Source organism: Acinonyx jubatus, chromosome F2, assembly GCF_027475565.1.
Source record: "Acinonyx jubatus isolate Ajub_Pintada_27869175 chromosome F2, VMU_Ajub_asm_v1.0, whole genome shotgun sequence".
NCBI classification, from domain to species: domain Eukaryota; kingdom Metazoa; phylum Chordata; class Mammalia; order Carnivora; family Felidae; genus Acinonyx; species Acinonyx jubatus.
The window spans coordinates 29400287-29417494 of NC_069394.1; the positions used below are offsets into that span (position 1 = coordinate 29400287).

Below are 17208 nucleotides of genomic sequence, written 5' to 3' on the forward strand. Positions count from 1 at the left end.
AAAAGAGTCAGCTGCTTAACCCACTGAGCCACCCAGGCATCCCTTTAATAAATGAATGACTGATGAAAAATGGGGATGGAATGGGTTCCCAGGGCAAGTCTCAAGCATAAGTGTGAAGCAGGCAAAACTATCTCTGGAGCTTCTCTCCATATATTCCGTGTTCTAGGGCTCATGCCTCTTTCCATGACTCTAAACAATTCTGTGCACCTACAGCTCTACTCACCTCTGCACCCCTCTCCTTTAAATTATTGATTCATCCACCCATTTACTTAACAAATATATTGAACACCTGATACATACTAGATTTCGCTCTGATACATACTGGATTTGCCCTGACAAAATGCACACTAACTAACCTATGCCTGAAGATATAATTCTTAAAGGTAGTTGTATTAGAAAGCAGGGATTAATCTGCTTTTTATTATTATTTTTTTTTACTGTTTATTTTTGAGAGAGAGAGAGAGAGAGAGAGAGGGAGAAGCGCAAGCAGGGGAGGGGCAGAGAGAGGGAGACACAGAACCCAAAGCAGACTCCAGGCTCTGAGCCACACAGAGCCCTATGCAGGGTTTCAACTCAGGAGCTGTGAGATCATGACCTGAGCTGAAGTTAAACGCTTAACTGATTGAGCCACACAGGCACCCCGGATTTGCTTTTACTATATGCAGAGAGATAGACTTTATAACACAAAAAGTGAGTCACTACTATTGGACACACCAGGTAAAGAAGGTAATAATTTGGGGCAAGAGGACTCATTGAGTTCCTCAGGACTCCTAGCACCTACGTGAGCCCCCCAAGAGTATCCTCGATTACTTTGTTCCAAAACTGAGCATGTGGGAGGGTTAAAAGAGGCTTAGAGATCACCTATTCTACATGCTTACTTTCTTAAGAGGAAATGCAGCCTAGGGAAGTTGCTACTTTCCCAAGGTAATGCTAACTAATTGGAAAGCAGTGCTCTCTCTCTAGGGGTCTGCTACTCTCTTTCTTTTCTTTTTTTTTTTTAAACCTCATCCCCATCCACTCTTCATCTGTTGCAGGTTTGTTTGTTTGTTTGTTTGTTTGCTTGTTTGAAACAGACTTTATTTTTTATGGCAGTTTTAAGTTTACGGAAAAACTGAATTATAATTAGTTCTTTCATGGATCTTATCTTTAGTTTTGCATCTAAAAAGTGATGGCCAAACCCAAGATCATATATATTTTCTCCTATTGTTCTAGGAATTTTATAGTTTTGTGTTTTACATTTATGTCTACCATCCATTTTAAGTTAATTTTTGTAAAGGCTGTAAAGTCTGTGTCTTGGCTCAGTTTTTTTGCAAAGAGATGTTCAGTTGTTTTAGTGCCATTTGTTGAAAAGACCATGCTTGTTCTATTTTATCGTCTTTGCTCCTTTGTCAAAGATCAGTTCTCTATATCTGTGTGGGCCTATTTCTGGGCTCTCCATTCTGTTCTATTACTCCGTTTATTCTTTGACCCATACCACACTATCTTGATTCAGGTAGCTTTACAATAAATATTGAAGTTGGATAGTGTCATTCCTCCAACTTTTTTTTTTTTCTCTGCCAATATTGTGTTGGCTGTTTTGGGTCTTTTGCCTCTCCATAGAAACTTTAAATTGATTTGTCCACAAAATAATTTCCTGTGTTTTTCATTCAGATTGCATTGAATCTATAGATCAAGTTAGGAAGAACAGAAATCTTGATGATACTGTCTTTCTATCAATGAATGTCAAGTAACTGCCCATTTATTTCATTATTCTTTGATTTCTCTCTTCAGAGTTTTGTAGTCTTCTTCACACAAATCTTGTACGTATTTTGTTAGGCTGATACCTAAGTATTTCATTGGGGAAGGGATGATGATATAAATGTTACTGTGTTTGTAATTTCAAATTCCACTTGCTAATTGCTGGCATACAAGAAAGCAACTGACTTTTGTAGATGAACTTTGTTAATCCTGGAACCTTGCTACAATAGTTTATTAGTTCAAAGTATTTTTGTTGATTCTTTTGTATTTACTACATGGACAATCATGTCATTTGCAAATAAAGCATTTGTTTCTTCCTTCTCAATCTGTATACCTTTTATTTCCTTTTTTGTCTTCATGCATTAGCTAGGACTTCTAATGCAATGTTAAAAGGAACTGGTAAGAAGGGACATCCTTGCCTATTCCAAATCCTAGTGGGAAATCTTTGAGTTTCCTGCCATTAAATATGAAGTTTGCTGAAGTTTTTGCAGATGTTCTTTTTCAAGTTGAGGAAGTTCCCCTCTATTCCTTGTTTGCTGAGTTTTGTGCTTTTTTAAAAATTATAAATGGCTGTTGTATTTTGTCAAATGCTTTTCCCGAACCCACTATAATCATTTGATTTTTGTTATTTTTTTCTTTCTTTTCATAATTGGATTTGATTTGCTAGTTTGTTTTTAGACAGATTACTAAACTCTCCAATGCATCTATTTCCTTTTTCTTCAAAACTAGAATAATAATCCTTGTCCCAGAGATCCCTCTAGAAGCCGTGTGCTGCCAGTCTGCAGTTATGGGGAAGGCCCATCGGCTCAACAGTTCAGCCTGATTCTGAATCCCGCTGTGCCACTCTCCCACTATATAGACCTGGGCTGGCCATTCACCTGCCTGAGTGCCTTCACTCATTTATTAATCATGGAAACACTAAGGACGTCCAAAAATGGTATTTAAAAGCAGCTTCTCAAAATTTCAATTAGATCACTTACTTGCTTTATTTCTGTTGAGATGATTAAATGCACTATGCGTGTGAAAGCACTTCTTTTTTCTCTCTTTTTTGCTGTCCTGAAATTGCACTTCCAAACAAAAAGCATCATCAATCAAGCCTTGTCCTGCATTCTGTTTTCTAGAAAACTTGAGCCATGACATTCATTTAAAGTACCATTATAACTAGGAATATCATCAGAGCATTTTTTTTTCTTTTCATTCATTTCCTGTTTTAATTCGTTGCCTGCTCATCAAGGCTTTCCCTAGGGAACAATTTTATTCAAGTGAAATCAGGTTAAAAATGACACCAATCAGAGGAAGAAAATACAGCCCAAAAGGGCAATGTGAAGAGTAAAAGTTTTTCTGTAATGACAGAAGAACTGCCCCTTCTGTTTCAGTAACTCCTCTGCTTTAGCAGCCATCTAACTGGGGCTAACACTCCATACTGGGTCCCCTGTTCAGAGCCTCCTTTATGAACTGTCCAGTTACTTGATCCCTTGAGGTGGGCGCCTGTCTATAAACACACACACATACATGCACCCCATGTGTGGCCTAAGGTGGTTTTTCCATTTCACATTTCCCAAAGTTTAAGGCCACGATTCCTCAATTTTCCTCTTTTGCAGATCTTTTCATAAAAGAAAGACCTCTTTGTCACAAAAATATAGAAATTACATAATTTCAGAGTAAATGATCTTCCTTTCAATTAAATAAATTTAGCCCTAAAAAAAGTTCTCACATTATCCTTATTTTTCTCATTTTACTTCATACCAGTGAAATTTTGTCGCACTCTTGTGAGTGGTTTGGAAACCACTGGCAGAGGGACAAGTCAGTTAATGAGCTAGAGAACTGGAAAAAGCTGACTCACCTCACCAAGGTGAGGAATGTTCCAGTATAGGCAAACACCAGGAAATTCAGAAAGGGACAGTTTGAACTAATTTCAATATTTTAAGTAATTAAGACCACCATGCCTTTAATAGATGTTTTACAGCAAAGCAGAGGAGAAAGTTTTGTTCAAGGTGCCTGGGCTTTCTTTTCTAATCCTTTTGTAGAGATTATTCTTACAACCCAAATTGAAGCCCCAATTGTTCATTGCTTTTATGATTATTATTTCAATATAATTTTTCTCCAAATACATCTGAGGTATTATGGTCAATGCTATGGAGCACTGAATAAGATTAACACCCACGAATGTATGCGTGCATGTGTGTGTGTGTGTGTGTGTGTGTGTGTGTGTGTGTGTTTTGAGAATGTGACCCTCGTCAATGACTCTGTGGCCTTGGCAGAGTGGGAAGCTCTGTTTTAGGTATCATCCAGAGCAGGACTAGACATTGTCCCTCCCCTTGAAGTTCTAAATTCCCAACTTTAAATATACACAGCACACACAGTATTACAGACACAGGGCATACCAAGGGGTAAGTTTTATATTTGGTTTTCATATCTCCTTTAATTCCCTAAGAGAAGAAAAGAAAGGAAGGAATGAGGATAGAAAGTGAAGAGGGAAAGTCAGAAGAAGGGATTAAGAGAAAATGGAAAACAATAGTGGTAATTCCCAGAAAGAAGGGCAATGGCTGGTAGGAGATTTATGGGAAGTGAGAGCCCTGATCCTGCCCAGCTTGTCCGGGAATTCTTCCTGTTAGAGGGTGATTTGTTAACTGCTGTCTGAACAGCCTTTCCAGGGAGTCAATTTTGGACTCTGATACTCACATTTAGAATCACCAAAGCCAAGCCAAGGTTGTTTTCCAGGAATAGGGTTTTATAGGGTGAGGCTACTTCATGCATTGTGTGGTAAATGGTGAATATTCCACTTCATATTTAAGAACAGAGTCAGGACAGAAAAAAAGGGGTAATATTACCATAGCTTGGAAAGCACTAATTTAAAGAAAAAAAATCCTTTCTTTCTTCCAGTACAGATATGGCCCCATGTGACCATGGGTATAAAATAGTTAAACACTCAAACCTCTGAACTTCTAAAGTCATGAGGGACTTTCATTTCTATTTCCCAGTAAACATCATGACACCAATGTTTCTGTTTAGTAAACTACTTTTCAGTTAGGAAACATAATAACAATAATAGTAACAGCAGCTAGCATGTACTAAACTCTTCCCACATGCCAGCCACCATCCTTTAACGATGATATCATATGTGAAACCATGTTTAGTCCTCACAGTATCCCAGAAAGTTAGCTAATATAATTATGTCCATTCTATAGATGAGGAAACTATTTCTCAGAAATTTCAAGTAATTCATTCAAAGTTAATTAGACAATAAAGGTGGAACCAGAGTTTGAGCCCAAGCAGTCCAACTGCAGAGCCCCATGCCTTATGACCATTACATATTTTCTTCCATTCAAATAGTCTTTTCTCACTACACTGAGAAATGGATAAAATACCTTTTCAGTAACTCTGAGATTTAATTCAGATAGACATAGATTTAAATCATGATGTATGACCTTAGAAAAATAGTCGAATTTCTCAGATTCTTGGGTTTTTATTTGTAAAACAGAGGGAACACCACTCTGAAGAATTACTATGAAAGCAAGAGGTTATATATGGTAGCCATTTCATACATGAGAAGTATTACCACAGCACAGATAGATAGAGAACTGTCAAGATTAAAAAGCAAAAACAGGGCATCTGGGTGGCTCAGTTGGTTAAGTGTCTGACTCTGTCTTGGCTCAGGTCATGATTTCATGGTTCGTGAGTTCAAGCCCTGTGTCAGGCTCTGAGCTGACAGCACAGAGACTGCTTGGGATTCTCTCTCTCCCTCTCTCTCTGCCTCTCCCCCACTTGCTCGCATGCAAGTGCTCTCTCTTTCTCTCTCAAAATAAATACATAAACATTGTTTTTAAAGGAAAGACAAGTGGGGTGCCCGGGTGGCTCAGTCAGTTAAGTGTCCAACTTCAGCTCAGGTCATCATCTCATGGTTCGTGAGTTTGAGCCCTGTGTTGGGCTCGGTGCTAACAGCTTAGAGCCTAACACCCGCTTCGGATTCTGCATCTCCCTTTCGCTCTGCCCTCTCCCACTCACAATCTGTCTCTCTCTCTGAAAAAAAAAGTATATATATGAAAAACAAGCAACAAAACAATGAAAGCCAGGCACCCAGGACAGATATCCAGGGTGAGGGATAATTGGAAGTAGATCATCTTCAGAAATATTGAAGGAAGTATTTCCCTTAAACAACTCAGTTGATAAAGTAAACTTTGAGTATACTTGCAAAAGAAGAAGAGATATCAGGTAATCACATAAAAACAAAAACAAAAATACAAAAAAAGAGGATCAGTTGACTCTGTACAAAGAGAGAAAGCAAAATGCAAACCATTACAAAGTATTATGCTCTGAGCCATGGCAAGCCAAATTAATTCACACAGTGAAGGAGGAAATGAAGCTTGTGTCAGAATCCATCTATCACATACAATGCAATATTCACAAAAGTAGCTTAAGTTAAACCAGACATAGTTCTGATCCCATGTTGTGGAGGAATCATCTCTGTGACTCTTATTGTTGTTTCACTGAAGCTCTAGGTTAAAGAATCGCTTTAGCAAACACTAGACCGAGTGGACAGCCACTGGCTATTCCAATCAAGAATCCCATATGTGCTGTGAAAAGAAGTAGATGACAGACTTTAGAGAAGATCACTTTGGCCAGGTCTCCAGTGTTCTTGTGCTCTATATTCTCTAATGAAATTTCCCCTTCCAGTCAAGTTTCACAGCCTTTCCACTGTGGATGCACTAAAGATCTAAGATGAAAAGCGGGGGGGGTGGGGGGGGGGAAACATTATGAAGGGGAGAGAGGAAACTATAGCACAAATAGCAAAAGGACAATCTGAAACAGCTTGAGAGAGGATCCAGTGTTCTAGCGGCAGAAATCTCCATAACCATTTGTTACCATAAGTTGGGTTCTTCTATTCTCTAGATCCCTATCTTCACAGAGCATTGTAATGAAAAGGTAAAATTTATGAAAATAAGACATATCCTTTCCTAGTTTGTTTTGTGTACATAAAATACACAGACAAAAGCTTGAATTTTAAAAATTCAGTCAATTAAACTTGCAGTTGTTAGATGTACCTAACTACTGCCTACTAAAACAAGAGCAACAATCTTAATGTCATTGGGGGGAAATTACTGCATTCCCAGCCTTTCTGGAGAGACACTTCAAAAAGGCTTCCACCTACCAAATATTAATACATATTTTATACACTGGCTTTGATGATAGCTGTTAGGACAAAAGAATATGATCGTGACTATATTCCTTATTTTATCCTGTGTGATGGAATTTTAACCTGCTATTAATACTGGAACATCTAGTAAGCACTCAATGGATATTTGTTAAATAAAATAGGAAGAATTTGGTAAGGAGTTTTAAATGAAATTTCATGATAATTAAGACCAAGGGCTTTCAGATCAAATGGACCTGATAATTTACTTATCTATATCTTTGAGCAAATTTTTAAATTTCTCTAAGCCTCAGATTTTTTCATTTAAAACTCAGTCGGTTAGGCATCCGACTTTGGCTCAGGTCATGATCTAATGTTTGTGGGTTTGAGCCCCACATTAGGCTCTGCTGACAGCTCAGAGCCTGGAGCTGCTTCGGATTCTGTGCCTCCCTCTCTTTCTGCCCTTCCCCTGCTTGTGCTCTGTCTCTCTCTGTCTCTCAAAGATACATAAACATTAAAAAAATTTTTTTAATGTCAACATATAATTAACCCTTCCATTGACCGGTCATTTAGATTAATTATATAATTCATATAAAACTCTTATCTCAGACCATGCTCATGGTAAGTACCCAAAAACAGTCATTAACACTTTTGTGCTTGATCTTAGGCAGATAATACACACAATTCTTTAATCTGCTAATCATATAGTAAGTCTTTTTGTGATAATATTGAGTATTATGTTATTGCAAAACAGCACACTTTTTGGAGACCTGTGAGACTCACCCACAAACAGATGAGAAGAATATCTCAGAATTTGACGTGCTCATGGTTTTATGGAAGATCACTGAGAGCATGGAAGTGGATTTAACAGCAGAGGGCACAGCAAAGAGACCAGGAGGGAGAGAATAATTCACTCCTAAGAGAAAAAAAGGAAAGGATTCTGTCATTTTCTGATGCTGAATCTCATAATATCTCTGACAGGCATCATTGAACAAGTATACATTATACAACTCAGCTGTCCAAAATAGCAGTTACATGGGAAGAAAAAGATAGTTTTTTTTTCTTGAAAAGGAGGAAGATGGAAAAGAGGAGAAAGCAGCAGAAAACTTCACTATACATAAAATGGAGAAAATCAAGGTGGGACTGTGGAGCACAGGGCAATATAGTGGACAGTACATGGGCTTTATAATGGGATAGATCTAAATCTGGTTTTCTAGGTCAGTTATTTGCTACTGAGGCTAAGTACCTATTGTTAACAATTTGTGCTTCTTTTGCTTGATCTTTGTAATAATACCTGTATCATTAAATTAAAAAAAAATAATTGCGTAATAAAAATTGTGATTATGTCATAGGGTTGTTGTGAAGATATAATAAAACAACAATGCTAGCAGAGTGCTCAATCCATTTTCTTGTCTATATGGGTACTTGAAAAATATTTCTCATATACTCTGCAGGCAAGGAAATTACAGAAATGCTTGCTAGAGCATTGTATCTTGCATTTGTTTACTCATTTTTCCAGAAGCATTCCTGGTAATTGTAGGCATTACATCAATTTAACCAAGCTTGAAGTACATTTCCCAGAATCCACCTTTCCTTCATGGGATTAGTTCAGGTGCAGACATGGAAGATACAAGTGAAGCCCAGCTGTCTTCTAGTGCTGAGAAGGCTGGTGCAGTACAGGGCACTTCTGCAGCTCCTGCCTATTGGAGCTAACCTCCTGGCTTTCTGGCTGGAGGGTGGCAGCAGTAGCTCTAAGTTCTCCAACTCCTGGTCCAGGTTTGTGTTTAGGTCTGTGACAATGGGGCAGGCACTAGCTTCTGAAGAAAACCTTCGTCATTAAAACTGTAAACTTGGAGGTGATAAGGACCATGTAGAGGTTCCAGTTCATTCGTTCATTCTCAAGGGTTCCAGTTCAAACTCACAGTTTCCAGTTTGTATTTTTTCCCCCAGTCCATAACCATCTTGCGTTCCCAACTACCTGCACATGGACAATTGGTTCCAGTGCTAGACTTAGAAACTAAACATCACATAGACTAGTTCTTCTGCCTCTATTAACCATGGAAGGTCAAGTCCTTATGATAAATACTGTAAATATTATACACATACATATCCTGGTGGTTCTACTTCTATAAGAACCTTGACTGATACAGAAGGTTTTCTATGTGCCAAGAACTATGTTTTGGGCTGAGGAAACAGATGAATAAGGTATAGTCCCAACATTCATAAAGGTTTACAGTGCTTAGAGGAGAAGTCAGCCATCACTCATCATATCACAAATTATAAAGTTTCCATGGATTTACCTAATCTGGAAAGTTTGTATAAATGGAACCATATAATGTTACCTATTTGGTCTTTTTTTTTCTCACTTAGCATGTTTTCTAGGTTCATCCACATTGTAGCATGTATCAGTACTTCACTTTTTATGGCTGAGTAATATTCATTTGTAAGGATATATCAGATTTTGTTTATTCATTCATCTGTTAGTGGACATTTGGGTTGTTTCCACTTTTTGGAACTATATAGTTCAAAACTAGACAATGATTTTTGCACAACGTACAAATGCCAATCAATTATACACTTTAAAATAGCTAATTTTATATTATATAAATTTCATTTCAATAGAAATTTTTTTAGGGTTTTGAAGTTATAAAGTTGCTTTCCTTTATTAAACAAATTTACATGTATCTACAATTATTCAGAGTGAAAGAGATTCCAGATCATGGATTTTATGCAGTTTATGGATGTCAAACTGGTAAAATGTTCATTAAACTAGATATTTTCAGTGATAAGGTCAGATGCTTTCCACATTTGACTACAATCTGCTTTGTATATTTTTCTTTGCTCTGCTATTTTGCAGCAAGCCTGTCATTGATTGGCTTCTTGACATGCACATAAAATCAATTAGCATTCAGTCTCTGAGAATAATTCTCTTAATAGGTTACTGCTTTCACCATTTAACCAACAGAGAAACAGTTCTTTCCACACCACCCTATACTTATTTAGGAAGGCATTTGGTAACACTTATCAGCCTGCACATGCCAGTAATTAGATGTCAATAGAATTTCTATGTTCAATCCTTTGTATACAAGAAACACTTTAGCCAAAATTCCCAGTCTTCTCACAATTTTCTGAACTCATCAGTTTTTGTCCATTCACCATGGGGTGATTTTAGAGACATGGAATAAAGTCCATCACATCTGCCTCTAAACTTCCCCTAAAAGGGGGACAGTATGAAAGTAGATATCAAGATTGAGAATATGCCAGGCCTGTTTTCTATTCCTTATGTTTCAGGAGGTACAATGACAAACCACTATCTAACTTCTTATAAGTGTAACTTTTTCTTCAACTGCTAACCTAGCTTTTTGTTGTCATTGTTTTACTTCTTTGTTACTCCAGAGAACTGATCTGAATGTCATTGTCTTGCAGAACTTTCTAACCTCCCTCCCTCCACTATCCTTCTCTTGCACTATGGTCCAGCCATACTGGCTTGCATTTGGGTTCTAGAACATGTAAAACTCAACTGCATCTCAAGACCTTTATAGTTGCTGCTCCTTCTACTTGATTCCTCTTCCTCAACACTGCCATGTGGCTTCCCTTTTTCCATTGTTCAAGTCTCAAATCATTTGGTATCTTTTCAGAATGGGCTTCCCTAGGGGTGCCTGGGTGGCTCAGTCAGTTAAGCATCTGACTTTGGCTTAGGTCATGATCTCACGGTTTGTGAGTTTGAGCCCTGCATCAGGCTCTGGGCTGACAGCTCGGAGCCTGGAGCCTGCTTCAGATTCTGTGTGTGTGTGTGTGTGTGTGTGTGTGTCTCTCTCTCTGCCCCTCCCCTGCTCACACTCTGTCTCTCTCTCTCAAAAGTAAACATTAAAATTTTTTTTAAAGAATGGGCTTCCCTAGCTATAGCAGCTCTTCCAATCACACCTTAACCTCTTTCCCTGTTTTTTTTTTATTTTATGTATCCCCTCACTAGATCATATAATTCTTAACATAGGGACTCTGCCTGTTTTGGTCACCACTGTTTGCCCAGAGTTTAGAATAGTACTGGAACAGATAGTAGTTGCACAATTAATATCTTGGCTGACTGGCTAACAGACACTAATTATGCCAATAAATGAAAATTGCAGTGTAATTCATGGTGGTGCCATTCCTTGTAACACAGTATTCTAGAAAAGATCAAGTATGTATGTATGTATGTATGTATGTATGTTGGATAGATATTTTTTTGTGGGGGAGCAGGTTATAAGTTCAGTTTAGTATTTTGAAGTACTATTACTTTTTTAAAAATGTTTTTTCCTATTTATTTACTTTTGAGAGAGACAGAGTGAGAGCAGGGGAGGGGCAGAGAGAGAGGGAGACACAGAATCTGAAGCAGGCTTCAGGCTCTGAGCTGTCAGCACAGAGCCCGACGTGGGTCTCGAACCGATGAACCATGAGATCATGACCTGAGCCAAAGTCAGATGTTCAACCAACTGAGCCACCCAGGTGCCCCAACTATTACTTTTTTTAAATTCAAGTTAGTTAACATACAGTGTAGTCTTGGCTTCAGGGGTAGAACCCAGGGATTCATCTCTTACTTATGACACCTTCAAAAATTAATATGTTGAAATCCTAATCCCCAACACAATGGTATTTGAAGGCAAGGAGGTAATGAGGTTTGGATGAGGTCATGAGGGTAGAGTCCCCATGATGGAATTTGTGCCCATATAAGAGGAGGAAGAAACACAAGAGCCTTCTCTCTCTTCTTGTTCCCATAAAGAACAGATCATTTAGGCACACAGCAAGAAGGTAGCCCTCTGAAAGCCAGAAAGTAGGTCCTCACCAGGCACCAAATCTGTGGGCACCTTGATCTTGAAATTCCAGCTTCCATAATTGTGAGAAAATAAATTTCTGTTGTTTAAAACACGAAGTTTATGGCATTTTGATATAGCAGCAAAGGTGACTTAGATAAGAGTGTTTCCAGAAGGAGAGAATTGTACAATGTGTGAGATGCTGCTGGAATGATGTAAGGTGAGAACTGAAAAGTATCCAATGAATTTAGTCACATGGAAATTGCTGATAAACTTTGTTAGAGTTGTTTTACTGAAGTGATAGGGTCACAAGTCAGAGTAAGGAGTGGGAGATGAAACACAAGGACTATGAGTACATGTGTATCGTTTTTGCTATATGTGACCTTGAGCAAAGCTCATACATTCCCCAAATTTAATCATTATTATCATTAAGTTGAGCAGCTCATACTTATGTTGGAGACATGTTGTAAGGATTAAGTAATATGATATGGAAAGATGCTTAAAACACCATGAACACTCAATAAATGCAGATTCCTTTCACTTCTCCCACTTGAAGGCTTTTAAAATAAATCTGTTGACTGGAATCAAACATATTGCCTTAACCAAGGACTACACGGGAGTTTTGTTATTTGTCCAATAAAATACTATGCAAGAGGAGTACAGAAATTGTGTGTGTGTGCGCGCACACATGCATGTGTGTGTCCTAAAATCATTTGGTGATATGCCTTACTACAACTGCAGAACACTATGAATTTATGTTCTATTTATATTTTGTCCTAACCCTGAGATTTTTAAAATAGAATTTATTGTCAAATTGGCTTACATACAACACCCAGTGCTCATCCCAACAAGTGCCCTCCTCAATGCCCATCAAGCATTTTCCCTCTCCCCACCCCCCTGTCCACCCTCAGTTTGTTGTCTGTATTTAAGAGTCTCTTATGGTTTGCCTCCCTCCCTCTCTCTTTGTAACTATTTTTTCCCCTTCCCTTCTCCCCCCCTGCATCCCCCCCCCCCCACTGCCTGGTCTTCTGTTAAGTTTCTCAAGATCCACATATGAGTGAAAACATATGATATCTGTCCTTCTCTGACTGACTTATTTCATTCGGCTTAATACCTTCCAGTTCCATCCTCGTTGCTGCAAATGGCATGATTTCATTCTTTCTCATTGCTAAGTAGTATTCCATTGTATATATAAATCATATCTTCTTTATCCATTCATTAGTTGATGGACATTTAGGATCTTTCCATAATTTGGCTATTGTTGAAAGCACTGCCATAAACATTGGGATACATGTGCTCCTATGCCTTAGAACTTCTGTATCCCTTGGGTAAATTCCTAGTAGTGCTATTGCTGGGTTGTAGGATAGTTCTATTTTTAATTTTTTGAGGAACCTCCACACTGTTTTCTAGAGCAGCTGCACCAGTTTGCATTCCCACCAACAGTGCAACAGGGTTCCCATTTATCCACATCTTTGCCAGCATCTGTAGTTTCCTGAGTTGTTAATTTTAGCCATTCTGACCGGTGTGAGGTGATATCTCAGTGTGGATTTGATTTGTATTTCCCTGATTATGAGTGACATTGAGCATCTTTTCATGTGTCTGTTGGCCATCTTGATGTCTTCTTTGGAAAAGTGTCCATTCATGTCTTCTGCCCATTTCTTCACTGGATTATTTGTTTTTTTGTGTGTTGAGTTTGGTAAGTTCTTTATAGATTTTGGATACTAATCCTTTATCTGATATGTCATTTGGAAATATCTTTTCCCATTCCGTCTGTTGCCTTTCAGTTTTGTTGATTGTTTCTTTTGCAGTGCAGAAGTTTTTAATCTTGATGAGGTCCCCATAGTTCATTTTTGCTTTTAGTTCCCTTGCCTTTGTAGATGTGTCAAACAAGAAGTTGCTGCAGCTGACGTCAAAGAGGTTGTTGTCTGCTTTCTCCTCTAAGGTTTTGATGGTTTCCTGCCTCACATTTAGGTCTTTCATCCATTTTGAGTTTGTTTTTGTGTATGGTGTAAGAAATGGTCCACTTTCATTCTTCTGCATGTTGCTTTCCAGTTCTCCCAGCACCATTTGCTAAAGAGACTGTCTTGTTTCCACTGGATGCTCTCTCCCGCTTTGTCAAAGATTAGTTGGCCATACATTTGTGGGTCCAATTCTGGGTTCTTTATTCTATTCAATTGGCTATGTGTCTGTTTTTGTGCCAGTACCATACTGTCTTGATGATTAAAGCTTTGCAGTAGAGGCTAAAGTCTGGGATTGTGATGCCTCCCACTTTGGTTTTCTTCTTCACTATTACTGTGGCTGATCGGGGTCTTTTGTAGTTCCATACAAATTTTAGAATTAATTGTTCTAGCTTTGAGAATGTCAGTGCAATTTTGATTGGGATTGCATTGAATGTGTAGAATGCTTTGGGTAGTATTGGCATTTTATCAATATTTATTCTTCCAATCCATGAGCATGGAATGTTTTTCTATTTCTTTGTGTCTTCTTCAATTTCCTTCATAAGCTTTCTATAATTTTCAGCATACAGATCTTTTACATCTTTGGTTATGTTTATTCCTAGATATTTTATAATTCCTAGGAATTGTAAATGGGATAAGTTTCTTTATTTCTCCTTCTGTTGCTTCATTATTGGTGTATAAAAATGCAACCGATTTCTGTACACCAATTTTATACCCCTAACCTTGAGATTTTTATTGGAGACTCTACTTCCTAACTAGCTTATTCCCATATCTTTTGGTTCCCTATTTATTATGCCTCCTACAGGAACATGTTTATTTACATAAAATTCTTAACATGACTCTCTCTCTCTCTCTCTCTCTCTCTCTCAGTAGATGGCATTTCTTCATGGTCAAAATTGCAGTGAACTTGAATCCTTCAAAATATCCTTGATCACTTCCAGTTTATACCACTTGCCAGTTCAGACATGCTACAGTCATTGCAGACTTTTAAATGTTTGTTGTCTTTAGGAATGCTAAGCACAAATGACTATATACTCTCTTGTTTCTAATATCTTATTTTGACTACAAGTTTTTTGCGAGGCCCAATCAACCAGAGGCTCCAGCATGGGAGTGTGATTTTTAGCAAGGGACAAAAGACATTTAGATTCTTTCATAGCAGCAGCAGCAGCCATGGTGTCCTGCATGTAGCAGCAGCTCTAGACCAGCCTGTTTAGGCTGAAAGACCTTGGCCTCTTCCCTCTTGGCATAAAATGCTTTGGTTCATATCCAGTCTTATGCTGGTTCTTTATCTTCCCATTGATTCTGTGCCATCCTTGCACATTTATATATATAAATTTTTCTTTTTCTTCTTTTCCCCTAACATCAGCCAGTTTTGTTACCTGTAATCAAAACATTCCTAACTAATAGAGAGGGAGGTCTTCAGAGAATAGACCCAAGTAAGAATCTAGCGACCATGCTTAGTGATGGAGTTGGCACTTCCTAACAGAATTATTTGTTGCCTTTGGCAGATTCAGAAGGGAAAAAAAAACCCACTGCCTTACCAGAGCTTCTGATGCCAGTGACTATCACTCTGGGGATATTCTCCAGGGAAAAAGAACACTGGGGGAAAAAACAGCATTGCAATTTAGACTACCACTCCATTTAATAATGGAGAAATGGTATTACTTTACTGGTAATTATTTTTTTTAAAGCCTCATGTAAAATGTTAGCTGGACTCTGTTTATTGGAATGTATCAACACATTAAACAAACTTAGCTTTGTTGATTTACCCAAGACAGCTAACCTGATGAATTTCAATGGAGCCCGTTACAAATCTGGCTCTGAGTTGTAAAAATGTCTATTTTGAGTCAAGTCTGAGTTGGACTATCTACTTATATATGTGTTTTTCTGCCTTTAATGACAGACACATACATATGAAAAAGTTGTTTATCCTTTGAGCACCAAACATCATACAGAGTCCCTTTTAAATGTTAAAACTGGAGCCATTGGTCTGTTATCTACAGAGAGAAAAACAATACTGTGGTTTCAGGAGAAATAGATAGGAGGGGGTGAGATGGGAAGAAAAACACCAACAGGAATGATAAACTGGATTTTAATGACAAAGTCACTTTGCCAACTGTAACTTGGGTGTTGGGTAAGCTGATCTGACTTCATTAGGTGATAGCCAGCCTCCCAAAGCCATCATCAGCCTGGAAGAAAGCCATATGTGTTGGTCGCACAAATGGACATTGATTTTTCAATAAACTGGAACCCAAAGCCAACATCACTTCAATGATATCTTTTCTCAGGAGAGAGGATTTCTCGCTCATGCCTGGCACCATGTCTCAGCTCTTACATTACAAGAATTACATGGGTGAAGCAGAGTAGAAAACATCAGCTCACTTAAGTCATGTGATAAATGAGGCAATTAAGTCAATTAGATGCACAGTTACTGAGTTATATCTGTTTTGCTTTGTAAAATATAATTTTAAATAGGATCATCTATCTTACCATTCTTGACAGCATTAGAATTCTGTGGGGCAGAAAAAATGTGATTCATTACTCTATGAAAACAGTGCCTACTCTCTGAACTGGATAAAGTAACCTTGGTCTTTAAATTAGAGGTTGTGATCCCTTAACTCTTTCTCTGTAAGCAGAACACATTTTGTGTTTGTTGTTTATCTAACACTCTATAGATGTACGGCTTTTGTACTAGCCATCATGTGGTTGGGGAATTAGTATACAGAACATTAATTTTTCAATGTGTGATTTACCAGATGTGTCTCTTTCTGGGGGAAGAGAGAATAGAGTTGTAGCAGATTTATGTTCTGGTTGAGTCACTTGAGTGACTTTGTAATAAAAGGATGAGCAGTCACCCTTGTTTGTGGGAAGATCACCAGGACCTTCAGTGGTTTAATTAAATACTGTTCAGTCTCACACCATCCTCTTGGTATACAGAATTGTCACTGGTAAGAGGTTTATCTATCTGCAGAGAAGCCAAGGAGCTTTGGGAAAGGTGACCTAACAAGACCCTTTATTTTTGGAAGATCAGTACTTCTAGAGCCTCCAGTGAATTGTGATGGCTTCACCTAGGGTGTGTGGGCCAGTCAGGGCACTATATGCCACCAGGGGAAACTAATCGTGAATCAAGTTAATATTGGACTGGTAGCCACAGCTAGATTGGAGGCTTATCAAGAAATTGCTCATGAGTCAAATTATGTTTCCTTTGCCCTCCACAAATTATATTTTAGTGAACCAACTAAACTTTCAGTGAACTATTTTTGTGAACCAACTAAAATTAGTGAACTACTTAAAAGTCTGGATATTTCACATATAAATATGGATTACTTTGGCCAGAGTACATGCACTGTAGTTTGCTTTCCAAAGCCTACCACTAGCATATATACTTCTACTCTCCCTGCTTTATTCATTTCTTTTACTTTCTGGAATCCAGCAGGTAGTTGAATTTTTCACCTTTTGCCTACATGGTCTTAGAAGAGGGTTCTGATTCTGTCACACAATGGGGCTGAGATTTAACCCAGCCACCTGGGTGTGTGGTTGAGAGACTACAGCTGAACAGGTGGGGAGAAACTGAGTTGTAGCTTTGGAAGTA

The 17208-nt window shown here is 38.2% G+C and overlaps 1 protein-coding gene across 2 annotated transcripts in view; it reads right to left on the reverse strand.

The window, feature by feature from the left end:
- Positions 1-17208, reverse strand: part of EMC2 (ER membrane protein complex subunit 2) — a 451211-nt gene that overhangs the window by 176617 nt on the left and 257386 nt on the right. For both annotated transcript variants that reach the window (XR_008292581.1, XR_008292580.1), the window contains exon 15: positions 7652-7784. The gene's annotated coding sequence lies outside the window, so the exon portion shown is untranslated. The remainder of the gene's footprint in view (positions 1-7651; positions 7785-17208) is intronic.